Source organism: Microtus ochrogaster, chromosome 1 (genome assembly GCF_000317375.1).
Source record: "Microtus ochrogaster isolate Prairie Vole_2 chromosome 1, MicOch1.0, whole genome shotgun sequence".
Classification (NCBI taxonomy): Eukaryota; Metazoa; Chordata; class Mammalia; order Rodentia; family Cricetidae; genus Microtus; species Microtus ochrogaster.
The window spans coordinates 42,811,512-42,839,065 of record NC_022009.1 but is presented as its reverse complement, the minus strand read 5'-3'; positions in this window follow the sequence as shown (position 1 = coordinate 42,839,065).

Below are 27,554 nucleotides of genomic sequence, written 5' to 3'. Positions count from 1 at the left end.
GACCCCACATTCACACCCGTGAACATACAGGCAGCACGTGTTGGATTCCATGGGTAGGGTAGATATTTAAGGACATGAAGTTGGGAAGGGGTGTGGGGTTCAGGCTTGGGAGGATGGAATGGAAGAGACGGGGGGGGTGGTGGATATTACTTATTTATAAATACGTGTGAAATTACAAAAGAGTACATTTTGAAATTATAAAACAAAAGGAAATAAATCCAGAAAACAAGCATGTAAGATGACAGTCAATGGTATATTTTAAAATATAGATGTATTTCCTGTCTGGACTTGGGTTCCATCTCCAAGATTTGACTATAAGCAAGTTCTCTGAAACATAAACCACTTCAGATCTCAAGCATTTGAGGTAACTGATAATCAACTGTATTTTATCCTCTGAGGCCATCTCAGAAGTGCTTTCCTGACCCCAGGCATATCTCATGGTCTCCTCTTGAGAGAAGTTTGACAGAGGGCAGACAGACACAAGGCTCACCTGGACGCTGTTGGAATTAACAACTTATAAGTAAAGCTTTCTCTTTCTGGGTGTGTTCTGTTTGCAGCTGGCCAAACAGACCTCCAGGAAAGTTATTTTTTTTGAATCCTTTAGGCTCAAGGAATTCTTCAAAATCATGTTATGTTCGGTTAAATCATGCACTGGGCTGAATGTTCTGGAATGTGTGCTTAAGTTCATGAAGTTCAAAATGCTTAACAAGATGCATTTTTGTTCGTGTTGAATCTTGATTGTCAGAATAATTTATGTTAAATATGTTCAACTTGTACAGCTAGTGTCATCATTCCTTCCCTGGAAGGTCCAGGAGTAATCTGTGGGTTTCCTACTGAATGTGGCCACCCTTGATCGTATTACTATCACGTCTGATTCTAGCAGGGAGGAAAGTGGCCTGGGCTCATCACCAAAGCAGGGAATAAATTTAGAAGAGAGAGAAAACAAAAGAATCCATGAATTAAAAAGAGATCGTTACTAAACAGTAACTAGATAGTTCCTAAAGATGCTGCTGCTGACTCTTCTTTAAGTTAGATTGTAAAACCCCTTACAGAGGCACCGTAGCAAAATGAAAAAAAAAAAAGTATAATGAAAGATTTGGTGCTGAAGAACTTGAAGTTGTAAAGTCTTTTTATATCATGCTATGTGAACTCAAACTGTAAAAGTCAGTCACGATATGAAGATAGTTTTGTACTGCTTGTCTGTTTTATTCATGGGGTAAGGATGGAAAATAACTCAAGCTATAGGATAATGCAGGCAGTTTATAAACATCACAAACCCAGAGTTACAATCCACACCCCCTCAATGTTGAAAGACATTTCTCTAGCAAGGCTTGAGCCTTCAGGAAATATGAGCCAGGCCTTGGTTCATGACAAATGCCCCCCTCCCACACTGCTTCCAGCTTTGATGCTCTTGGCCACGGAAAGCCTTCCCAGAATTCTGATGACTTGTCAGGACACTGTGGGCTCCTGGATGTTCTCATATTGGCTTTAGGTTGACTAACCATTGAATTCTTCTGTATTGTTCTAACAGGGGATCAACTCCGTTTCCAGAGAGTGACACCAATTGCCCTTCTCTGTCTGTCCCTTCTAAGACTTGTTTTAGATGCGCCCACATTTCCCTGTTGTCTCTGCATCCATGCTTAAATCTTCCTGGGGGCCTTGCACGTTTTCTGTGCCCCAAGGTCTTTGTCACTGCTCTGGTTGTGCAGTCCGTCACCTTTCCCCTGAAGTCTAGTGTCACTTCCTCCATGAGGAGTCCTGGCTTCCCCACTGCAGTGAGTTCTAGTCTCTCTGTCTTCTTGTCAGTATTATCTTATTTTTACCCCAGTTCTGTTTACTCCTCTGTGATTCCCACAGACTGTGAGCTTCATAGCTGTTATCTCTTGTCAGGAAGAACCCCCTGCAGTTGAGAATACCCAGGCATGTGGACCCAGTTGACCTCAGGGCCCTGGGCTTAAGGTAAGAGCAAATAACGCTTGCAGGCAGTCAATACTGTGCGTAGAGGGGACCCAGCTGAGCTCAAGATTGATTGAGACAAGAGTGAGGGTGAATGGCGAGGGCCGGTACCTTCATGCGGCTGCTGCGACATGTTGGGACCAACACTTGGCTCAAGAGGAAACTAAAATACTACACCTAAGAAAGAGTAAAGGTGACAGGTGCGGGGCAGGGTGCAAGGGGAGGAGAGAAATTTGATCATTTCTTCCCCGTCACAGCGTCCCTCTGAGACTTCCTGGGCCCCCACACTGTACAAGTTTTGCCTTCTCTGGTACGCAAAAGTGTTCTTTGGTGTCTGCTGCTCACCTTTGAGGACATCTCCCCCCCCCCCCCCAAGTTTCTTTCTTGTCCTTTTGCTTTTCTGTTTATACACATCTTCCATGAAGGTGAGTCAGACAAGATAGGAAGGCTGTCTAGGGGACTTGGGAAGAGCCAGGTGGGGCCTTCTCCTCACACAGCTCCTGGTCACGTGTTTTGAAACTGACAAGGTGACAGATGGCATGACAGAGGGTTCGGAGGACAGACGAGAACCTCTAATCCACCCTGGGGAGGCTAGGGCCAGAAGAGACGACATTTAAGCTGAATCCCTGAGATCAGGCAGGGTGAAGCCAAATGGAGATGACTTCAGAGGAGGGCATTGTGGGAGAACCACAGAGATGGGATGAAGGCGTCCAGGAGCCTGCCACTGGCTCACCTGGGGTGGAGCAGGGTCTGCAGTAGTGGCAGGCAGGTTGGAGAGACAGGCAGAAGAGTCATGATGGGGACCTAGAAAGCAGGACAGAGGGGCAGGCACTTTGTTCTGTGGGCCAAGCTGTCATGTGTTTAGTATAAATAAATCAGCATTTATTTATCTGTGTTTTAACTGCATGGCTATGTAAAGGTGCATTTTCATTTAATTTTAAAAAATATAATAAAAATTATTTATATTTAAGAATAATAAGATGCATTTTAATATTATATAATGAATGCATGAGTGGTAATTATCAATGCACACATGGGTGTACCTTTGAATATTTTATATTTGCCTTGAAATTATTGGGTGTCGAGGAGAATATGTGGGAAAAGGCTTTTGTGGTGGTGACATGGGGTGGTCAGGTCCTTGTGTTAGTGGAGAAACTGAGACTCCCCTTCTGGGTTCTTAGTCTCCTTAATAAAAGAATTTAAAACTGATCTATTCTAGAAGGGAATTCAAGGATCATTTTATTAGTGTTTCAAAGAGAAAGAACAGCACAGGTAAACGGAAAATCCTCGCAGCCACTAAGTGGGGGGACAGAGGAAAAAGTGAGAGCATTTGGTTTAGATCTAGAGGACAGGCGGCAGGAAGAATGGAGTCTCTGGGGCGTGAGGAGAAGCCTGCCACACAATCCGGAGCTCCAGATCTTAGATCAGAGGGCACCTAGCTACAGGCTCTTGGGCCCCAGGAAAAGGATGGCACCAGACACATGAGTGTGGCCAGAAAGAGAGACAGTTTGCTAAGAAAGGAAATGACTCCCAAGAGCGGGGAGGGGGGGGCTGGAAAGATGAGGAAATGCCACATGACATCTAATCACATGGCACCCCCTTTTGCATATCTTGGGTCCCCCCCCACCACCACCACCACCACATGCTGCATTCTTTAGTAGAACCCTGGACAGGTGTGGAAAGACTTCCTGTCTTCCTCTGTCAACTGTTTTCAGTGCTATGTTAATCTTAATGCCCAAGTCTCCCTCCCTACGCACACTGGAAAGACTTGCTTGCTCAAGTAGTCAGGGTTGGAATCAGGGGAACAGCAAGCCACTGGCTTCACGGAGATCTTCTCAAGGCAGGGTCTGAAGTGAGTTTGGAATTTTCAAGGTATGTTCTAGAAGCAGAAAGCAGCAACTCCTGACTCTTACTTCCCCAGAAAAGTTTGGGTTCACCTGAGACACACATTTCCTTAGATGGCCATGGTTTGAGTCACTGAGAGAAGGCGGTCCCGGGTTAAGGGTCCGCACCTGTACCTTCACTCACCTGCACTCCCCTGCCATACTCAGGGGAAGACCCGGGTTCCATGCCCCATTGACTCCTGATGTGACATGTCTCACTCTGAGAAGGGGACCTGGGACCTCTGAGGAAAGGAAGAGCTTTCTTGCACACTGGGTAGGTTGGGCATGGAAAGAAAAATTACTTATGATGAGGTGTCATCCCTCCTTGCAGACCTTTGAGAAAACAGAAGGAGTCAAGAATGCCCATGGGTGTGCAAGACCTCTTCACAGAGACAAACAGAACTGCTAACCTTCCAAAGCAGCACTGAAGTTAACTGTTGCCACATGAATGAAGCAGGAGGAGAAGCATGCAGAATAAAACCTCCTTAAACCCTTTCCCTCCCCATTTGTGTTCCCCCATCTGTAATTCTGTACACTTCTACAGAAACCGAAATGCGAAACACTTTGCTATCCAAACTGTCATATATTTATTATAAATAAATTAGCATTTATTTATCTGTTTCAATTGCGCAGCTATGTGCCTGCATTTTAATATTATATACAGTGAATGCATGAGTGGTAATTATCAATGCATGCATGAACGTGCCTTTGCCAATATATGTTGATGAGAGAGTGTTATGTATATTTTATATTTGCCTTGAAATTATTTTTCTCACAAGTGCTTATTTTTTTTTTTGTTTCATTGCTTTTTTTTCCACTTAAAATACAACACAGGTGTCTTTCCCTGTGGGCAACCACAATTCATAGAACGGTGGCAAGAGATTCCCTAAGAGTAATCCTTTACTGATCATCGAGTGTTAAGGGTTAACTATTCTCTGGGGCCTGAGGAGGTGGATCTGCCTGTGAACTGTCTTTTGTATAAGCGTGAAGACCTGAGTTCAGATCCTACCAGCTGGATAATTGCTGGATGTGATGTCATGGGCCTGTGGCCCCAGTTCCTAGGAGGGCAGAAACAGATTTCTGAGGGTTTGCTGGCCAGTAAGTCCTGACTTTGACTTCTCGCCTGCACAGGGATGAAGACACAGGTACATATAACATTGCCCGTATACTCACAGCTACATGATGTTACATACACAAATAAAATTAAACACTTAAAAAAGAACTGTTCTACTTGCTAATTTTTGACAAATGTTAGTAAAATCATCAGTGTGTGTGTATGTGGTGTGTGTGTGTGTGTGTGTGTGTGTGTGTGTGTGTGCAGCCTTGTAGGACTGAATGCGTGTGTGTGTGGAAGTCAGGGATTGGCATTGGATATCTTCCTCTATGGATCTCCTTATTTATATTATTACTTTATGTGTATGAGTGGTTTGCCTGTGTATGTCTGTGCACAACCTGCATGCCTAGTGCAATCAGAGGCCAGAAAAGGGCACTGGAGCTCTCGGACCTGAAGTTACAGAGAAACATGAGCAGCTGTGTGAGGGCTGAGAATCGAACCTGGGTCCTCTGTACGAATAACAAGATTTCTTTACTGCTGGGCCATCTCTACAGCCCCTTCCTTGTTCTTTGGTGCAGGGCCTTTCACTACACCTGGAAGTCGCCAAATGGTAGACTATCTGGCCTGGGCACCCCCAGACCCTACAGTCTCAGCTTCAGCAGTGACTGGCAGTGGATCTGTGACTTCGGGGGATGGAAATTCAGTCTCACGCATTTGCAGCGGCCACTCGACCCACTGAGCCATCTCTCTGGGTCCCACGCACCACCTCATTGTGCAGCAAACTTTGTATTGTTCTATACACATTTTCCCAAAAGAAAATACAGTTTTCAGGGAAAAAACTTCACCCTTTAAGACTCATGCAAAATCCAAGTGGCCTTTTATTCTAATAAATTTCAGAAATATCTCTTTGACCTGTTTGCAGATCATATTTTTAAAATGTGACTAGCCAATCAGATGGCGGTGATTCTCACCCAGTACTTGGGAGGCAGAGGCAGGCAGATTTCTGTTCCAGGACAGCCAGGGCTACACACAGAAACGCTGTCTTGGAAAACAAAACAAAACAAACCAAAAGAAACAGCAAACATTAAAAAAAAAGTGACAACTATCCAGGAGTGAAAAATGTGTGTCAACTTTTAAATTTCCCCTGTGCTTGCTATCAGAAGCCATTGTCTTCCTATGAATTTATTGGTAGTTTATGTTTATTCTTCTTGGCACTACAGTCTCCAGATTATTGTTTTCTCTTGTTCATTTCCAACTGAACTCCGTGACCACAAGAAAACTTTCTGTACTTTCCTGATGGGTTACCTAAGTAAAATGACAGAAGGAGACAGAATTGGTACCTTTTGCCTTTATCGAGTTGTCTCTCAAAGACATGACAGACTGTTCCCCAAATTGCATCCCTCCTGCCCCTCTTGCCCATCCTTCCACCAGGCAGGGTGCCAGGTTTTGCTCTCCGTGGTGCAGGGCTCTCCCTAATCCTCTGGCTGAAGGATTTTGTGTGTTCCAGGTCTGGGGAGGAGAGCCTGACAGGTGGCAGACACCCTCCCTAAACAGGTCTTTGATTTCCATGCCTGGGCCCACTGAGGCAATTAAGCTGGATTTGTCTGATGGGGCAGAGGATCAAAGGTTTGATGTTTTGATAACTGAAGAGGAGAAAAACTCAACTCGAGAAGGGGAAAGAGAATATCCCTCGGGACTGGAACGCCAGGCCCCTCGGTGGTGGGATCTGAGCTAGAGACAAAACCGCCTCTTCTCCGTGGGGGCACCTGGCTAGGTGTATAGCTACCACGAGGTCCCCAGCCGCTGGCCTGGGAGCCCTGCTGTGTTTTCACGGTAGGAAGGAGTTGGCTAGCATCATGTCACCTGTCCTCACTCTGGAACACTCATGCTGGACCGGGAATTTGACCGCACTATGAGGCTGAAATGGAAAGTGTATAGGATGCAGGCAGCACAGGGCACAGAGGTAATGGACTCTTGACTGACAGGTCTCCAATCCATCTTTGTTTTGAATTAAACACACAGACCTGGCAAAAGCGAGAGAATTGGCCATGAAAGGCATGGCAACAGATCTTGCAGACACAGAGCTGGCTGCTGGCTTCTGCATCCTCAGCTTCACGGCTTTCTCACTCCTATCGCCAGGCCCTAGGGCAGCACCTGTTACTTCCTCCCGGTGAATGGCTTGCGTGCAGTTGTCTGTGAGTCCTTGGTCTAGGGCTGTAGCTCTCCTCTGTGATAGAGTCGAGCCCATCAGCAGCTGGCCACTGTTTAGCACGATGCTTGCTGCGCGAGGACTGGGTAAGTGGACTGCCTAGCTTTTCCTCCACTCCGAGATTCCTCTCAAAGAAAATGGCACTCCTTCGAAGACCATCCATGGGACTCCTGCTTTGTGGTTTCTGGTTCTGTCTGGAAGTCCGCAGGGCTTGCTGTTGGTGGGTTTAGCCTGCTGTGGCAGGGCTGTACCCTCAGACGCACAGAACAATGTGAGGCTTGGTGAAGGCAAGCCAAAGCCACCAGGAACACTCCTGCCCCTGTTTCTGTTTGGCTCTGAACCCCCAGGACAAAGCAAACATTGTGCAAGGTCAGGCCTCTGCTCATGAAAGGCTCTGCCTTGTGCAGTGGGAAAAGAGCTGCTGGGGAGGAGGGCACATGTCCAGGATAGAGCCACCGTGAGACAGGGCTGAGACTCTAAGGGAGGCAGCCACGAAGAGCTAGAGACAGAGAGAACGTAGTTCAAGGGGGGTGGCAGAGACAAGCCGGGGAGGAATGGGGTGAAGAATAATGGATGGTGGGCAGAAAAAACAAAAGTGACAGGCACTGAATAGGAGAGGAGAGAGCAATGTGGGCTGTGAGAGAAACAGAGACACCAGCTTGGGGGCAGGGAATCCCCGGAAGTCTCTCATGGCCACAGCGACATCTTGATCTGTACAAACTTCTCAGCTGCTGAGATTTGTCAGATGTGTGGCAGATGACCCAAACCTGGGGCGAGGGCTTAGGAGGAAAGGCCAGCTGGATCTCCTCCTGGTTTGCAGCTGGTGGGTAGGAATGGCTGTAGAAGGTGAGAAATCAGAAAGAAGCTGGGTCTGCTGGATGTCCACAGGGCTGGCAGGCCTTTGTGCTAAGCAGAGGTTGACGGATGGCACAACAGAGATGGCATCTGTGCCCTGTGTGACTCCTACAGAGGCCGGGTATCACACCAGCTCCAGAGGCGGCTCAGCAGGTGCCCGACTTCTTCCTCGGGGCTGAGAGTCTCAACCAGCCTGTTCCACAGACTTAGCCACTTGAAAATGGATGGTGCCACCTTAGTCTCCACGTGCCGGGAGGCACTCTACCTGGCATTTACTCCTGGCTGTCAGTGTCTCAAGTCCTCAGCTGGTACCCATCTGTTTGAGAGAAGAAAATTGAACCAGCAAATGTGTTCAGTGGATACAGGATTGAGAGAGTTCAGTGAGTCTCCAGGGTCCACTGTGACTTAACCGAAGTGGATGGGTGGTGGGCTTTTGTATCAGTGGTTCTGGGTCAGGATGTGGGGTTCCCACCAGCTGCAGATCGGGTCACCTCTAAATGAGGATGCTATTCCTGGTGTCTCTGAGCCATCCAGGGAGGATGTGGATGACACAGCAAGTAAGTCCTGGGTAAATGCTACCTGGGGTTTTCTGTTTTCCAGCCATCTCCTGTTGCCACCGCTCCCCGCTCTCCCCAGGCTCTCAACTCTGCCCGAGGACTTGATTTTCAATGACCTCTGTGCCTGAAGGCATCTTGCACAGTGGACAGCGTGAACTCCATCCTAGGTCTGCTGTTTGATTCCCTGAGGCCTTCTGGATTAGTCACCTCATCTGTTACCATAGGGAAGCAGACATTGCCTGCCCTCAAGTGCTGTCCTAAGACTTCACACTGGACTCGGAGGGCGCTCGAACTTCTTGAAGTGGAGGAGCAGCTGGTACTGGACCCCACTCTTTGTAGAACTTTCCCAGGAATGGAGAGGGCTCTCAGGATTGGCTGAGAGAACAAAGGCATGCCTGCAAGGCAGAAGGGCCAGCCCACCCATCCCCTTGTGTCCCCTCTCCCATTTCCTCTTTTTTCCTCTGCCTTTCCTGGTTTTCTCCCTTCCTGTCTCCCTCTCCTTCTCCTCACCAGGCTTCTTCTTACCTGCCCCTTCTCTTCTTTCTCCTTCGGAGCCTAGCATCTTTGTAATACTTTACCCATGACACTGAGAGCTGTAGTTAGGAGTTCTCCATGGCTCAGATGTAGATCTGGCTCACCACTGATGGTGGACACTGCAGATACAAGGGTCCTGCCAAGTTCTAGGTAGTTCTTAGCACCTGAAACCGAGCCTGGTCTTTCTCTTGTAACTCACGGTCCTGGAGAACACAGAATGAGCCCAGTTCAATAAACAGCCATGGAGCCAAGCTGCGAGCTCAACCTCATAACTTCCTCAGCCTCTAACCCATTTCTCCCGCCCCCGTTCACACTCCTGTGTGTCCCAGATTCTATACAGTGCTATCACCTGTGCGAATTCATGGTGGCTACTACAGTCAGGACAATATAACGTCCTGTTATCCTAGGGAGTCCTCTCACAGACCTTCAAAACCAGCATCCTCCCTTCTGCCTCGTGGCCCTGTCATCCAGCTTGAGACTCACTACTTGTGCTGTTTCTAGAATGCTATGTAAATATAGTACCAATGTTTCGGGTTTGTAAGTTCATTTAATCAGTTCCCTTGAGACTCCCCCACCGTGCGTGGTAGTTAGTTTCCCTTCAACATTCGAGAAGTATTTCACACTGTGGATGTGTTAGAGTTTGCTTCCCCATCCACCCGTGGAAAGGTGATCTGGATTGATCTGGATCGCTTCAAACTCAGGGCAATTATAAAGGTGCTGTGAATGTTCCTCTTCGAAGTTTGTGTGGACACAGGTTTTTCATTTCCAGTGACTTCTACTGCGTCTTTGTATGTGTGTGGGGAGGCATATGTACATGTATGTACGGTTCTGCGTATGGAGGTATTCATGCGTGTGTGTGCTATAGGCCAGAGGCCAGCCTTGGGTGTCATTCCTCGGGTGCTGTCCACCTTGTTTTCTGAGCTATTATTGAAATACAGCTAAACTGCCTGGCTAGAGAGCCCCCGGGACTCAGCCATCTCTACCTCTCCAGGGTTGGTATTGTAAATACATTCTGCTCTGCCTGGCTTTTTGGTGTGGGTTCTGGGAACTCAACTTGGTTCCTCATGTTTACAAGGCAAGCACCTTACTGACTGAGCCATCTTCTTAGCCCTCCTAACTATCTTTGCATAAATTTTGGGCTTGTACTTTTGGAATTAAAGTAGGAAACATGGGTCAAACCCTGCTTGAATAGTCGAAGACAAGTCTGAAAAATGAAGCTGGGCATTCCTCCTATAAAACCGGCAGATAGAATTAGAGGCTTTGTGTAAAAATCTTCTTACTTAGAAACCTATAGGAAAGTACATTGGCCTCAGGATTGCATTCAGGAATATACCTAGAATTTTCTTTTGACCAGACATGAAGAAAGGCTGATAAAAATATGTTATCACAAAGAAGTTTCTAACCCTAAGATGCTTCTAAGGGAACCAATGGGAAAGGCTCTAAGTAACGCTGGCAATTCCCATGCAGTCCCGTGCTGGGTTATCCTATTTGGGAAAGTGGTAGGAATGTCTGGCTTGAGGGATCCGGCAGGCTCCAGGCCCCAGCTCTGACAAGTTGAGGGCTCTGTTCTTGGTGGCTCCATGACTACCCTAAGTCTTAGTGTCTTTGCATTTAACAGGGACACAAGGATGCTGCCCTCCCCAGGGAGTGATGAAATGAGGTAATGTGGACACATTCTCACTGTGATGGAGGCTGCCACACAGTGACTTTTTCATGCTTCCGAGTGTTATCAGACGTCTTGAAATAATTTTCTTCCTTTTGCATCTGGCAGTAATAAAGTTACATATATGCTCTCAATAAAATATCCAAAATTAAGAGAAATTTTCATTTTAAAAAGGTTGCAATGCTCATTTCTATCTTGGATTAAGCCAATAGATACAGATAAATAAGAGTAAGATATAAAAAAAAAGTCTTAAAATACAAAATATTTTGGTTTAGGTGACAGAAATAGACTCCACATTTATCTACAACATGGTGTCATCTGAGTTCGAAACAGTGTTCAAAGATGAGAAAAAATACACAAATACTAGTCCTGGTGTCAACGCACTGATTCTTTTAACGTCTGCCTCTGGTTTTCTTTTTTCCGCAGAATGATTTTTTTTTTTTTTAGCTTCCTGCCAGGACCCAGCCTTCGTGGATATGGGGTCTCATCGCTCATGATCACAGACGAGTGATGATGGTATCCTTTCTAGTAAGGTGAAGAGAACAGCCCACCCCAGGACTCAGGTTGTAATCCCACCAAGAACAATGGCGTTCCCCTGGCTTCTGGCAGCTCAGGGGCATCAGCTGGTCATGCATAGTGCCATGTAGACAGAGCCCCTTCTCTTCACTAGTGGGCTCACAGTCCTGGGGGTGTGCTTCTTCCTACAAGCAAGCCAGTTATCCTCCACTAGCTTCTGAATGCAATATTTTGCAGAAATCTACCTGGAATGAAAGTTTAGCCTCTATGGCTATAAGCTCCCTAGTTTTGGTTTTTTAAAAATTTCTATACCCAAAATCCTAGCTATGGGAGCTTGAGGCCTTTCCCATGGGAAAGCAAAAGCAGACAGAATAGGACAACTGTAATCTAAGGTCCACGTCAGTCCCATCTTTAGGGGCCCGGAGGACCTGGTGACGACCTATCTGTTAATATCTTCTGTAGCCTCCTGTAGCTGGGGTGGGGAGTGTCTGTGGAGGGCATTGGTAACCTCCAGCACTGTGGTGGTGGCTGGGATCACAGGGGAAGGTCCTTTTCGCATTGGCTCCAGGTTTGGGGTCAGGATTTTCTTTGCCAGTTTAAAGTCACCAGACTGAAACTAGTGGGCAGACTCAGATGCAGGCAAGGATGCAGCCTCTTGAACTGTCTTTGAATGGTCCTCTGGGCCTGTTGCAGAGCTAATACATGGACCTGGGGAAGGACTGGCCACTCATTTTTGTCTTATGAACATCCCCATATGCAGGAGTACCTGGCCTGTAGGAATACAAAGGTAGGTTGGCCCAGTTTTTACTAGTCTCAAGAATATTTAGTTTACCCATCTTGAGTTTTGTAACCTTGAGGTACAATAGAGTTTCCAGTTGCCAGATATCAGGAAATGTTGGCTGTGAAGGCTGAGCCATTGTCAGACCCCAGGAAGGAGGCATCCAATTTTATTGTAATATCTGGGCCTGATTAACGCAACCATTTTAGTTGACTTAGATTGATGGCTTGGTGGAGCCTGGCAATGTGATCACTGGTGTACTGTAAATGGTGGGTACTCTGGTGTCTTGTTCAACAAGAACCACCAGCCGTTTGCCTCCTGTCGGGCACCTTCCTTTTCTGCTCACTTAACTTCTTTGTGTATTGGTTGGACTCTGGAGCAGTTCAGGTTCAGGCAGGAGACCAAGATCTGGAGAGGCCGCACTGGATTCAGAGCCACCTCGAGCCAGCTTCTTCTCTACAGATCTGTAAGATGGCGACAAACATTACAGCCACAGAAAAAGGCAGTTGGTGGGTAGAAATAAACACGATCCATGAAATGTGCTTAGCCTCCCACTGGCCCGTGGTTAGATCTCAGAGCACATGAGCTGGTATTGATGCTAACAGATCCAGTCAGCTGGGTCCGATTGATCTCCAGCTCCCCAGTGCCTCAGGATGCGAGGGTGGTTAATTCAGACTCGTGAACTAACAGAACATCATGGTACGTGGGTCCCTTTTATGAACATAAGGAAGGAGGAGGAAAATCAATAACAAAAGTATGATGCCATGCCATTGGGTGATTTACAAAAGAGCCAGGAGAAAGAGAATGTGGAAAGGATGTTAGGAATGAGAGTCCTCTAGAACCTCACGCAGCTGTACCCACACCATTGCCCTTTCCTAAAGCTCAGGAAACCCCGAATACACATCTAACCATTCGAGTAAGTGGCCCAGGCAGAGGGACTCCTAGGTTCCAGGAATGTGTTTTCCATTCAATGCTTTTATAGCATGTTGGGATGGAAGCGTGCGAGAGAGAAAGGAAGGCTTAGAAACCTGAGATTATTTTGTTCAGGACAATTCAGATATTAAAGGGCTTAAGGCAGGCAGGGTCTGGGTCTTACTCTAGACTTGTTTTCTGCTCACATCTTCTTCCTATACTCCATGATGCCGTTCTAGAACCTTCTCTCTGAGGGTAGCAATTCATCCCACAACTCTCCATTGCCCCCTTTTGATCGCTAGCCAGGAAGAGATAGAGCAGGATTCACTCACGGGTCACTAAAAGCCCCTAAACTCAGACAGAGTGGCTTTTTATAACTTCCTAGGACAAAAGAATCGGGGTCAGTATTAAATATAATTACCGTGGGTTTGGCTAATAACCGACATTCTTCTCCTGTGTGCATTTGTGGGGGCAGGAGGCCCCGCCATGGCCCCTCAGGTCACCTAATCCTTCCTTGCTTTTATCCCGGGAGTGAGTCTGAGCAGATGGAGGCTGAAGCTCTCAAATTACCCCTTTTCCCCCCTGTCTCATGAGCAGTGCACTCTGCAGCGGATGTGGCTTTTTCGTCTCTGTGTTCCCATGCCCTGCCCCTCCCCATGCCTTCCTCGCCTCTTTCCTGAACTCCCTTGGTCATTCTTATGGTCTCAAAGCTGGGATCCTTGCAATCCGCTCCATGGGGTTGCTCAACCTGCAACCTAGGGGTGAGAGAAAATCTTTCAGAATCATTTTATACCCCCACCCCCGGTGCCATTCTGTTTCTTACACAGTGGTAGATCAAGGTCTAGAAGGGATTGCCAGGTACTGGAGAGAATGGGTGCTCCTCCGAATCTCACCATGTGTTGTCTTTCCCTTCCCATGACACCAAAGTTTACATAACCCTGTCCAGAATCCCATTGTTTGATCACATGACTGGCTCTCCCTGAGCTCTCAATGAGGGTACAGGCTCCAGACCTGGTATGTTTATTCTAGGACGTGCACTCTGTGTTGGGTGAGTGACTGATGCATACATTATAAGAGCGCAGTCTTGTGGTATGCTCAGGCCTCAGTGTCCCTTTCCCTCTGACAGCCTCAAAGAGGAGCTGGGAGCAACAAGAATGCCCGATGAGGCTGGTCTCTGCTCTTCCCTGGGGAGGGCTTCCCCGAGGACTTGGCTTTACATGTCTGAGGAGCAAGCGAGAACATTAGATACATGATCTCCAAGCCCTCTCCACAGCCCGAGTCTGAGATCTAACAATACATAATGAAGTTATTGGTGCCCTCAAATGAGTCCGCTGGGGACAAGAGGCCTCTCCTCTACTCTACTATAGGAGGTAATAATCCTTTAAGCTCTGCTTTTCCAGAGAGAGTTAATTAGGCTGGGTGTTAGGAAAGGAAGTACAGTTGGCCCTGCTTCCAACACACAAGTAAAGATCTAACACATCCATCACCTCACCATGAATCTTTTTCTTCTGGACACCATCTCGTTCCCGCCAGCCACAGCTCTGACCACCAACCCTCTGTTTGTCTTCCCTCCCCCAGAGCCCCAGAGAAGTCCACCGACTCCAGTTTTGTGCTGTGACTGCTGGGACCAGTCCTGCGATGTCTTCCAGAGCTGGTCAGCCGTATTCTAGCCCTCGTGTGATTGCAGATGCCTATCCTCCTCGGCCCCAGTCATTCTTTAACAAGGGTCCCCCTCATACTAGCCCTGGTCTCCCAGTCCTTGGTGTCATCTACACATGCCAAAAACTTGGAGCTCTTGGTCTCTGATGCTAAAACAGTCTTAACCCATGAAGACTGCTGTGGGGGAGGCAATGACTTTTGAGAGACGAGTATTTGGGAACATGGTCCTTCCGTAACCGGAAACAAACTTTGACCAGAAAAAAAAATGGAACATTTCTGAATTTGATAATTCAAAATCCCTTCCCATCTGCCTTGGCTGATGTTTGCCCACCTTCCTAAAACCAGCCTTGTTAGCACCGCCACAACATGAGAAAACCAAACAGCTTCACCTTGAAGGTTCCCTTTGGTACCAAGCAGAGAGTGGTCCTGATCTCTGCCTAGGGATAGACACAGATGAACAAACCTTCTCCCACTGGGTGAGAGCTCTCTTAATGATGGGATGGGTGCTCAAGGGGGAGGGGTCAGAGTGCCTCACTTCTGGTAGGTGGACTGGGGATGCCTCTGGGACCTGTTTTGAAGCCAAGCCATAAAGTTTCCAGAGCATTCAGGGATTCAGTACCCCCCCCGTCTCTGTTTCTCTCTCTCTGTGTATGATACACACAAAGATCCATGCCTGTGCACGTGCAGACACATACTTATCTGCTCACACACATATATCCCCACAGTCTATTTGTTTGATGGTTCGTGCAAATCTAGGATCTAAAGCCTGAAAGGTAAAGTTTGGATCTGTCCTTTTCACTTACACTTACTGCTGAGGGACAGTGGTTGCTTTAATCAGTCTTCCCTTGAACACCAGTTTCCCCATCTCTACATGGAGAGAAGGAACACCTCTTTTCTTGCATAAGGCGTTCTGAAGTTTGAGTCAGAGGCCCTGAGCACATGGTTGAGGGAAAGGTGCTTGGTTTTCCATCCCTGGCGTCTGCCTGCCCAGTTGTGTGGCAGGCGGTAGGAAGAGGAGCCAAAAGACAGGATACATAATGCAGTACAGATCAACACATGCCCTGTGGCCCCACGGCCCGAGGGTGGCACCTCATGCACTCCTGATTTCCAGGACATGCTCTGTGCAGGCTGCCTGTTGTGCATGCGGGAGCGTGTGCACACCACCACACTAGGCGCCTGCCTCGGAAGGTTCTGTGGACTCATACACACGGACATGAACACAGGGCTTAGCAGACAGTGAGAGATTAGTCATTAATACCAGCCAGTGCAGTGATACCTTACAGGGACTCAGCCCTTGGAGAGTCTGCTGTTAATGTAGGAAGTAATGAATGGGAAGGGAACACAACCATGCAGATGGGGAAAGGGAAGACTGAAGGAAGGGACGGAGGGAGGGAAAAAGAGAGAGGGGGGTTTGATTTGCTGTGAAACAATCAGAGAAGGCTTTATGGGAATGTTACATAGAAACTAGGCACTGGGCATGGAAGTGAAATATTTCCATGGAGTCAGGAAGAGGGGGAAAGTTGAGATTCTGATGTTAGCCCGGAGAACCAGGTGTGAGCAGAGCCTGCTGGTGTAGGAGCTAGAGCTCAGGGATGGCGAGGAGCGAGGCAGGGCTTCTCCCTCAGGGTGGTGGAATCTCAGACTCCTTCTGAGGGGTTGGAGGGCCCCAGAGTGACTTGAAGTCGAGGAGAAACATGCTCTAGTGCTCCAGCGATGTGTCACTGCAGTAGGTCACATGGACTCTTCTGCTCAATCTTCCAAACGCTCCCACAGCCCACATCTAGGTAGCAGGAGAAGGTCACGTTCTCATAGCAGGTGCGCTGTTCCTCTCCTGAGTTCTCAGCTCACCAGGGAGAAAGGGATGTAAACCATGTTATTTGGAAGCTGAAAAGCTCTGAGTAGCTGACAAACTCAACAGATACAGGTAATAGGGGTGACTTCAGTAGAGAGAGGCAGTGGGTTTGAAAGGTGGTAGTGATTCCATGTGGAAGGAGCAAGGCTCAACAGGGAACAGTGGTGAAGACTCTGGGGGAGAAGGGAAGAAAGCAGAAGGAGAGAGCCAAGTCCCAAAAGCCAGTGCTGGAGACATTGTAGCAGCTACAGCAAGCAGAAAAAGAGATTGGAGATATGAGATCAGACAGCAGGGCCTACCAAGATCCTATGAGGCTGAGGAAAGCAGGCAAAGGCATCTACCTTTATCCCTGGAGAACCTGCAGGAGTCTGGAAATTGTAGTATTCCTGGTTGCCTGGCTACAAAGGGACTCATCCCAATCACCATTTGAACCCCTCTGTTCACGTTTTTTAATTTTCTGATTCACTTTCTCAACTTCTAATCCAAAGCTCAGCTGGAGAAACCTCTGTTTTCAATTTGTATTATCTACCCACCCACCCCCCACTCCACATTTTTAATCCTCTTAGATTCCATTTCTGCTGGGTTAGTGAACCCACTAATCAGGTAAGCAATGAGCAGCAACCAGTCCAATTATGATGAAGAATGAGACAGGCAGAGATGGGTCAGAGCGTCAGGGGGGTTCATGCTACCATGGAAACCACCCAGGGGTATGTGGGTCTTGACACAGAGACACCCAGACACCCATGAGGTTGGTGCCTGGGGGCTGATCATCACCTGGTAAGGGGCCCTGTGCCACTCACCTGGAATGGTTTCCTTCTTGTCTCTACCACTTCACAGGTGGCATCATGACAAAGTCCCTCTTGCTTTCCAGGCTTGACTCAAATGCCTCTTCTTTTGGAGTGGATCCAGGATTGGGTGAAAATCTTCACTCTTAGGGAAAAACAATAGACTGTCAGTGTTGTCATATGCTACATCTGTCACCTGGGGAGGGGAGTGACTCTCTTGTAAGCCTCAGTTTCCCATTGCTTACCTATTGTCAGAGGATTAGGGCAGACAGCCTAGCATTGGGTTGAGGTGACATATTAAATACTAAATGTGAGTTCATGGTTTGAGATACATTTTGAACCCTCCACAGGTGACAGTGGCTTCTCATTCCCTGGTTCCCTTGACACCCGAATCTGCCAGGAAACTTCTCACACATCTGTCTTGATTACAATCTCTCTGATGTCAGAATCATGTCTCCTTCATCTCTCTGACCCTTGGACCTGGTCTCATGCCTGTCACACACTTCACTGAATTAGTATTGAATGAATAGCTCAGTAAATAATGAATACAACACTCTGGTGTCTTATGGAACATTTAAAAGCCTAGGAGACTTTCTAGTTTATGTCACAAACTTTCACTGCTTGGACCTGGAGAGTCATCTGTTATTCAACAAGCAGGAGAAGTGACTCAGTTGGTGCAGGAATAAAACCCATGTTTTTGAAGGAACATTCAGGGCCCCACATAGGAGCACAGTGAAGAAATCTAAGACCTTAGGCCACGGTAAGATGAGAAAAGAGAGACGCTAGAGAGGACGCCTTTGTGCTCAGCTCTGCTCACCATGATCCTCGTGGGAAGTAATCTCTTGAGGGATGAAAAAGCTCTCATGTGCTTCTAAGTTCTGATTCCCAAGGAAATACACCCCTTTCCTCTCTGTCCTCCTTCAGCTTTAGTTGTTCTTTCCTGTCTCCGAAGAGCTTCCCATAATGCATCACTCACTATGCTGACCTTCTATAGAACTGATGGCTTCTTTCAAAGGACAAGCACGTGCTTACAGTCAAGCAACCCCATAACAAAAGGCTCTATGTCTCAAACGATGGGTTTAATAAGAGCCATATTTTGGTGCCAGCTCAGATGTACCCTTCTTCAAATTTGAGAAGTCAGATACTTTTGTAATGAAAGCGATTTCTCCTTTCCTTCCCTCCATATTTCTTTCTCTTCTTCCGCACACAAGCAAATGAAACTGAAGTTCTCCTAGGTGGCCTTAGAGAACAAGCAAGGGAGGAGTCGCTGTCTGTGGTGCTGAAATGCCATCGTTCATTCTAATCTTAGAGGTTAGGGAAATCCCCACCAAAGAACATTTTGTAGTTCCATTTTGCTACAAGCGTTCTTTCCCCAACCATATGAATATCTTGAAAATTTCACTGTCACAAAACAGTAACTTGTGAGATAGAACACATATGCATGTGGGCGTTGCTTTTATAATAATCTCAAAATTAGCATGTTTCTAGCAAGTTGAAAAGCACATGACAGAGCTACACCAGCACCTGAACTTTGCTTCTGTTGATGTCTCTGTGTGGCGATCATAAAAGAGAGGCCAGGTTGGCCCCAAAGAAAGCAATTTAACATTAGTTTTATCTTTCCAAGAACTAGGGAGATGTCTCAGTTGGTAGAGTTCTTGCCACGCATGAAGAACTGAGTTTGACTCCCAGAATGCATGAAAACTGAGACATGCCAATGCTCACCTGTAGCCTTAGCTCTGAGGCTATGGAAACAGGAAGACTCCTGGAACTTGTTGGCCAGGGAGTCTAGGTAAATTGGTGAGCTCCCGCTTCATTAAGAGAGACCTTATATTCAAAAACCAAGGTGGAAAGTCATAGAGGATGACATTGGACATTGGCCTCTGGTTTCACATGCACATGTGTGCATAAGCATGTGCAGTCACACATTCATGTACACAGATGTACACCATAAATACACAAATATTAACTCTTCAAAATTGACTTTTCACTTGTTTCGGGATCAGGTAACAAGTTTGGAGGTGTATAGGGTAGGAACATCTGTGAGTTTCCATGTTTTATTTCCCAGAACTCAGAGGTAGGTGGTCAGTTGAAAGGCTTAAATACTTTCTGCTTTGTATTTTAAGGCTAACAGGTTGTGCCTTCTCCCCTCAAGAAGCTGATAGACTGGTGGGAATAAGTACTTGCAAATAGAAAAAGATTGGTTGGAGGTGATAGTGAGAAATAGAAGTTTATAAGGAGCACAGATAAAATCCAGAGGAGGGAGTGATTGGCTCTTTTCAGAAAGGAAAGAATCCACTGTATTCTGAGGAGGCTCAGCGTGTGGCAGGCAGATAAGACACAGTGGGTGTGCTGGGCACTTTTTGTCAACCCGGCACAACCTGGAAAGAAAGAACTTTGGTTGAGAAATGCCCATATCAGACTGGCCCATGAGCATGCCTGTGTTGGCATTCTCTCAGTTGATGGTTTATGAGGGTAGTTCCAGTTCGGGCATGTGTTCTGGGTTGTATAAGAAATCAGACTGAGCAAGTCATGTAGAGCAAACAAGCAAGCAGTGTTTTGCCATGACTTCTGCTTCAGTTCCTGCCTCCAGGTTCCTGCCTCGAGACCTTGATTTCTCTTCATGATAGACCATTAGCTTTAAGATGGAACAGATGCTTGCCTCACCAAGTTGCTTTCAGTCATGGGTTTATAACACCCATAGAAATCAAGCAAGGATGCTAGTGTAGGAAGGTGTTCTGTCATACACCATAAGAGTGAGAATTAGTTAGCTCATGATATGTGGTCTTTCTGGTTACTCTAGAACATGTTTTCCATCTACAGGTGGGCAAACTATGACTGAGCTCATCCTCCGGTGTCTGAAGTTACTGGCTCTGGATTGATTAGCTTTGTCTGTAAAAGCTGAGACCGTTCTGCCCAGAGTGACTCATCTAAAGTGGTATTTTCTTGATTAATGATTGGTGTGGGAGGGCCCAGGCCCTGTGAGTAGTGCCATCCCTGAACTGGTGATTTGGGATGCTACAAGAAAGCAGGCTGAGCAAGCCATGATGTGCAAGCTAGTAAACCAGTAATCAGCACTCCTCCATGGCCTCTGCATAAATTTCTGCCTCCAGGTTCTTGCCCTGACTTCCTTTGATCATGGGCTGGAATGTGAAAGTATAAGGGTAACAGTGTCTTCTGGAATTAAAATATTCCATCCTACAAAGAAGTTCTTTAAACAAGAAAGTGAACAACTCAACATTAGTTTCAGGAAGTTCCTGAAATTGACCAGATTCATTAGTCTTCTCCTTTCCAGAGTAAGCAATAAAAGCTGAGAGTCTCTCAAATAAGCCCAGCTGCAGAGAAGACCTTTGAGACCACACCAGCTGCCTGCATGAAACAGAAGCTAACTGAGCTGCTTAGACCAACTGAATCACTGGGAAGGATATTCTCCAACCTGTTGAGCTCCCTGTAGGTTGGGCAGTGTGCTCCAGGTTTTCTAGCTTTGGAGAGTAGTCACTCATGCTGGGTAGGCTTTGGTGATGCAGCTGTCTTTGAGTTATATCTGCTCCTGTAGTAACCCCTAGCATATATTCCTGTAAGCCACCCCCGAAAAACCTCATTGATTCACCAAGTTGGACTTGGATAGTATGCACATTTTGTTCTGTTTTGGGCTTCCTATCTGAGCTGAGTAGATGTATGTATTGCTTCTCCCTAGGAAAAGTTTTGTCACACAAGAAAGGGAAACAAACCTTTTCCTCCCCAAGCTGCTTTTGGTCATCGTTTTTATCACAGCAGTAAAAACCCTAGCTAAAACACTGAGATACACAGCTCCAACCTCCTTCATGCTATCTTTCACTCCAAAGCACTAAATAGAGTCAAACCCAACATTGTCTTTGGGGTTTCAAGTTGAATTGTTCTGGCTTTAAGTCCTGACCATGGTATCGATAAACCATATGGCTACCTGTAAGTCAGGTAAACATCCTAAGATCCGGTTTCTATATGAAGAGAATGGTGGCATCTTCTAGAGATGATTTTAGATAGATAAAGAAATGAGCATGATGCAGACAGTAGTTGGTGCATTCAGAGTTCAAGAACATGCTGTTTCCTAATTTAGGGCCTTAAAATTTGCTCTGAACTTGAATTCACTGTGCAAAAAAATGTCTGCGTTTAGCTGCTTGGAAATTTAGGGCATGAGATCAAAACGACTTCATGTGGGCGGCTGATGATCTGCAGTCACATGACATAGAACTCAGGATCTGGATGGTCACCCTTCTCTGATATGGCAGGATTCATTTCCGGCATATGGAATTAAAAGAAAGCATGTGTTCAACTACTTTCCCTCAGAACCCTCAAAAATGCTTCCCATACAATGGAGTGAGATTGCTCTTAAAAAGTCACTGCCATTTATGGGGTAATTAATATGCATATTAAGCATTCTAAATATATATTTCATCAAATGGCAACACAAATCGCCTGGAGCACTCGATGAAAACACACTCACCAGGCTGGAAAGGCTCTGGGAACTGCAAATGTCTCTGTGGCTGAGTCTGCTCAAATGCTCGGGACTGGAGTGGATCTGCAGAATTCAGGGCAACAAAGGAGATGTTCCCCCTGTTCCCTGGAGAGGTGGCAGTGTCACCCACGCCAGGTAGGAAGAAGGAGATGGGATGGTAGCTCTCTGTTTGCATTTGGCTTTACTTTGGTATTTGAGAATGGGAGATGCAGGGACAAGGAGGGAGGGCCAACAAGAGGCAGAGGCCAGCAGAGCCTGTGGGCAGGCTGGAGCAGGCTGTGAACAGAGGCTCTTCTTGAGCAGAGCCAATGGCTGTGCCTCAGTAAAGGCCACTGTCCGTCAGATCCCTAGATGTCGCTTTGTGTCCTGTCCACTGTTACTCACCATCAATTGGGTGGGAACAGTAGACTGTAAGGTAAGGACCTTAGCCTAAAATGCCAATGTTGGGGATCTGGATACTGTAATGTTGTGCAAGGCCAAGCTATGTGTGCTCCATTGCCTAGGCGAGCCAGTAGGATCTCTGGAACAGGAGGGTTTTGATTCTCTGGGAAGGGGAACCCTGGTGGACACATCACTGGTTTGAAGACAGGCATTAAAATAGAGTGATTGTGAGCAGATGCAAGCATGGAGACCTGCTAGGAAGAGTCTGAGGCTGAGGGTGGAATTTGGATTGTACCTGGAATCTGGACATATCCTTTCCTGATGTCCATGGTAGAGAAGGCAGCTGCAGGAGGCAGGCGGGCCATGGGGAGAAGAGCAACCTGAATCATGACAGCCTTGGATGGTGAGCATTGTGTCATTCTTCCACACCTTGTCCCTGCCCAGTGCCCTATCCCCACTGCAGTCAGATGAGGTAAAGAGAGCCTACCTTCAGGTCCTGCAGGCAGAAGTGAGTGACAGGTGGAAGACAATCGGGCAGCTTGACCGACGGGGTGGAGAGGAGACTCAGATTCTTGATGATTGCTTGGGAGAATGAGCAGCGACAGGGGATGTGGCTTCAGAATGTCTTCTCCCCATCCAGGGGGAGAGGCATCTCCTGAACATGTGTCATCCTGCCCAGTAGAGGACGGGTTCATTGGATTCTCTTCAACCTGGAATGCTATAGGAGAGCTTTTGTTTATCGCAAGCCATGGTGGAAAGTAGATACTGTTCTTGGAAATATTAATTTTTCTAGTTTTCCAAATTAACGTTTTTCTGTTTTTGCTTAGATTTAAATGACCAGGTAATATTGCATCAGTATTCTATGACACTGGAGTGTTGGGAGAAACTCATTTGATATCAAGAGTTCAAAGAAGTTGGTTCCAGTCTATAACCCACAATGTTTCTTCTTTAAAAAAAAAAAGATTTATATCCACTGGGTTCATGTATGTACGTGTGTGTACATGTGTGTGTGGGGAGCATGCATGTGTGTGTTAGGGCTAAGGGGTATGTGTGCATGAATTCAGATGCCCATGGAGGCCAGAAGAACACTCCCAAGAGCTGGTCTTATAGTGGAGTTAGTTATGTGTTGGCCAAAGCAGATGCCCTAGATTTGACATGTGGTCCTTTCTAAGAGCAGTGTGCACGCTAACCTCGAGCCCTCTCTCCAGTACCAGTAATGTCTGTGTTTGAGCTTATGGCTTCAAAACACCTTCAGACCTGATGGATACAATTGGTACTTACTCTTCCTTAGGACTGCTGGGTAACTCTGGGTCTCAGATGAGCTCACGGGAGCCTTTGTCATCAGAGGCAGGCCAGGGTCAGCTATCAGCAGCTTGTTTCTAATGCCCTCAGCCTAAATCACTGATATCCTTAGCTTTGTGCCTGTGTCCATGCAGACTGTGTAACTCCAAGGGAGGAAGGGAGGAGGCAGAAGTAGCTACAGACATCGGAAAAATTTAGGCTTCTCTTTGTCCAGCATCTCCCTATTCAAAGTAACAACTCCTGCTTCTTAAGCCTCAGCTGGGCCAGAAGCCCCTCAACAATGGAAAGACACCAAAGTTACCCAGTGGGGGTTCTGGGGACCTAGAAGAATAATGTCTATTGTCACAGTGAAAGGCTGTCAGAGTCACAAGAGGCAGGTTTTTCCCAAGCTGTACCTCACATCTCCCCTGAGCTGATAGCATGCCAGGCGTTAGCTGCCCACTTTACACAAGCACAGTGTGTAAAAGGAGGGGCACTGAGGGCATCATTTGTTGGTAGATTATGCTCTTTGCACAACAGTGCCTCTTTCCCCTTTATTCTCTTTTTCCTTGGCTTTTGGCATGGAAATCCGCATCACCTTGGGACCCCAGTTGCTCCGACTTGTCAAGAACAGACATGGGAAGTAAGGGGGAGTACAAGGGAGGCTGTGACCAAACTGGGGCTCTAGGGATGGGTTTGGGCTGGGATATGATCAAGTTTGCCAGGGGCTTGTGTTTGTGGCTCCGCGTGTGAGTGTGTGTGTGACTGTCGCGTGGCACAGGGTCCTCATTCTCTTCTACTCCCCCTTTATGAAGGAGCCTGGAGCTCAGTGGCCATTGCAGGGCAGCTCTCGGCACCGCCACTTGGTGAACAAAGCCGCGGTTCACAGCTCTGGCATGATGTAACCAGAATGCTATATTTACTGATGCACAGCCCACACCCCCTTCTAACTGTAACAGCTAGGCACTATTTACAAAATTAAAAACATAAATTGCATGAGCTACCGCAGCAAGTTACAGTTCATAAGTCTATGGCGGATGCCAGAAATCTGTTACAGTGGACCAATATTGCTGAACTGGGGTGCTTGGAGGGTTTGGAGTCGGGAATTTCTATCACACAAATGTCCCAGCTTTGGCAGACTTGGGAAACAAGGAGGGGAGAATTCTACCAGCTTAAGTTTTAAAGAGGGGTGTGTGTATAAGTTCTCCATGGGGTCATTGGGACTTTGAACAGGAATGAGGGTCTCAAGTGCTTAGGATTAACCTGGACTTAGCCAGCCAGGGGCCTAGGTCAGATCTCAGTGCTAATTATCTCTATCTTTGGGACATTTTTGAGCTTCAAGTATGAATGAGGATAGAGTATTGTACTCAGTCAGACACACAGTGACTCACATCATTAACGGGCTAGCTTATTCATTTCTTGGAGCTGTTTGAAAATCCGCCAATTGAAAATACTCTATGTCCCCTGCCATCTACTCCCAACTATAGAGATGAGATCTGAGAATCACCCTTTGCCCTCCCAGACACAGATGCTTGCAGTTATGATAACATGGTAAAGGGAGGTTTGGCAACACTGAACACCTGGGAGTGAGGAGAAGTCTTTCTTCAGAAAGGAGATGGGCTCATGAGGATGTCTCTTTCTCATGCCCATGGTCACTCCTTGATTTCCATCTTTGTGAGGATATACTGTGTGCAGTTTTTGTAGCCATATTGGATCTATGAGGCAATGAGTCTAAGCACAGAATGCCATCATTCTGACACATGAAAATATGAATATAAGATTTCCTGCCACTAAGTTGGTACTCCCATTGTAAGGCAGTCTGCCTTCCAAATGATTGCTAAAGCGTATATTTCATTTGACTTAAGCTACTGTCTGTTACCTACTGTCAGGTTCATTACCAACCATTATTACTTACGTTATATACAGTGTTGTGGGCTGTGCTAGGTTCATAGCAGTATGAAGAGAGACTATATCCACTGCCCTTGTGACACTTGCAGGTCCCTGAGACGTACAGATACTGTGGGAAATGAGAGATAATTGGAGATAAGATTGACAGGGCTTACACGCTATGGTACCCATACCTGGAAATACCCTTAAGGTTGTGAAATAGGCCAGCGTCCCAGATGGCTTTTCTACAAGAAGTTAGTTGGTATTCCACAGAAAATATGGTAGCATTTGCACTTGAAGCAGACACTGAACAGTTATCTCCATAGACAGTAGGAAGAATGATAGCCCCTTGGAAGATCAGGCTGGAGGAAAGTCAATGGCATACAGCTATAGGGATCTTCCAGGCATCTTGGCATGCACATGAGGATATAGACATATAGACTCGAGGATGGGGGACAGTGTGGCCACTGACGGACCCTGTTACATCTGGGGCATCAAATTTGATGTTGACCAGGACACGGAATGGATGAAATGCCAGCTTGCACCCTTGATGAGCTGTGATGAAGATGGCACCTGATCCCCATGTGTCCCCTCCTAAGACTATCGGCCTTCTCTGATCAAGAAACACAGCAGCAGACTGAGCCCAGCCAAAAGAAGGCCTCCAAGACATTTAACTTATATCGTTCAAATACGTCCCCATCATCTAAATCGAGGAATAACTGAGACCCGTCATAGCTAAATGTGGACTTCCATTAACAGCTGCATCTCAGCTTCAGTTAATTTGTGACAATTAACTGCCTTAATATGAGATGATAGTAAAATATAGAGGACTAGATTGCAAGTACACTCTGTACTAGGTAAAGAAATCTATAAATTTAAAGCTGATTTCAAACAAAAAGTTCATTTCGTATCACCCTTTCTTTCCAAGGCCCAGGGAGCACTGCAGAAAAGGGAGTGGAAAATTGTGAAGTCAGGGTAGACCAGAGCCTTCTGGACAGGACAGGACCACTGCATTTATGAACTAACCACAGCTGTATCTGCCTGTATAAGACCTGTACAAGATCCAGCCAGACAACATGCCAGTGTGGGGTAGACAAGGAGCTCCCAAGCTCTCACCCCTAGCTAGGGAGCTACTGAGATTTTCTAGGAAATGGAAAATCAGTTTTCTTGAAGGGGTCCTGTAGGTCTACTGTGCTCCATGGCGGTGGTCCTACGTTTGTATGTTTATTTGGATTCACTTGGTTATAACAGAATAGAGAATACGGTGCTAGGGAAGGGTGGGCTGTAGATCTTGGAGGAGTTAGGGCAGAAGTAAGGGGTGGATAGGCTTAAAATCCATTGTTTGCAGGCATGACATTCTCAAGGAATGATTATCATTATATATTACAAAACTGAAAATAGAAATAAAAGACACAAATTTAAAAGCAGTTGTGGGACTCTTGTAAAAATCTCTGCAGACAACTGAAAGTAATATTTAAATGCTGAAGGAAAATATAAATCACCTAAAGGTCTACAACAAGAGAAAACAGTCTTTAAAATGGAGGAGAAAAAAGGCAGAAATGAAAATGGGAGGAGGGCATTCTGGATCAATCACACAGAATAGATGGGCCGGAATGAGCCCACACACATTCTTCAAACTGATCCCTAACCATGACCCCGTGTGGGAAAGGATGGACTTTGTTCTTGTAATGTTCAAATAACTTTGGAATGAGGCGGAGGTGGGGGACATGGTGAGTAGCACAAGAGAGAAGCAGCAAGTACGTGAAAAATCCATTACAGAAATCAACGCAAGGTTCAAAACCAGGAAGCATCTAGAAGGAACATTGAAAACACTTTACAGACAGGGCAAATCAACATTTCTTTGAACAGACACACAAAGCATAAAGCATAACATTTTGAAAAGTGCTAACCTGTGGGCTTACAAGATGGTTCTACGGGTCAAGAGCATTTGCTGTGAAAGCAGGAGGCTCTAAGTTCAAATCTCCAGCACCAGTGTAAAAATCAAGTGTGGTCACATACGCTTGTAACCCCAGTGCTGGGAGACAGACATGGGCTAATCCCAACAGCTTGCTCGCCAACTGTCCTAGCCTAAACAGTGAGCTTCAGGTTTAGTGAGAGACCCTATCTCAAAACATATGGTAGAGAATGATAGAGGAAGATATGCAATATATTCTCACATGTGTGCACATGTATTCATGTCCATAACACACACATAATTTTTAAAAAGAAAGGAAAGAAATAGAGACCTATTATATTTAAGAAAATCATTAGGGAGACAAGAAGGCAGTGTGCTCTCTGGG